Consider the following 467-nt stretch of genomic DNA (forward strand, 5'->3'; position numbering starts at 1 on the left):
GGGCGGCGCGCGCGAGCCGCGGCGGCCATCTTGGGTAGGGCCGTGGAGCCCGAGGCTCGCGCTTAATGGCGGCGCCAGGTGCCTCCATCTTGGGAGTGGCGGCTCCAGCAGCCGGAAAAGAAAATCGCTGCCCCGTGCCCGCGAAGCAGGAGCCCGGGCGCTGACGTGAACACGTGACCTCGAACTAACCGTCCCTCCGCGCCCTCCCCCTCGCTCAGCCCCGCCCCTTGTTAGGACCCGCCCCCCCGCCGTAGAGCGTCAGCCCTCCGCACCCGCCTCCTCGCTTCCCTGCTCAGCCCCGCCCCCTGTCAGGACCCGCCCCCCGCCGTGGAGCGTCAGCCAATGAGAGCCGCGGCGGTGAACGCGGGCGGTTTCCTTGGGAACATTCTGGATGGAGGGAGGCGGGGGGAGGCAGTTACCTAGCAACCGGGGTATGCAGAGAGGCCTTGCTAGACCGTCCGCAAGTG

This window comes from Echinops telfairi, unplaced genomic scaffold, assembly GCF_000313985.2.
Source record: "Echinops telfairi isolate 266 unplaced genomic scaffold, ASM31398v2 ScPeMD7_36;HRSCAF=134, whole genome shotgun sequence".
NCBI lineage: Eukaryota > Metazoa > Chordata > Mammalia > Afrosoricida > Tenrecidae > Echinops > Echinops telfairi.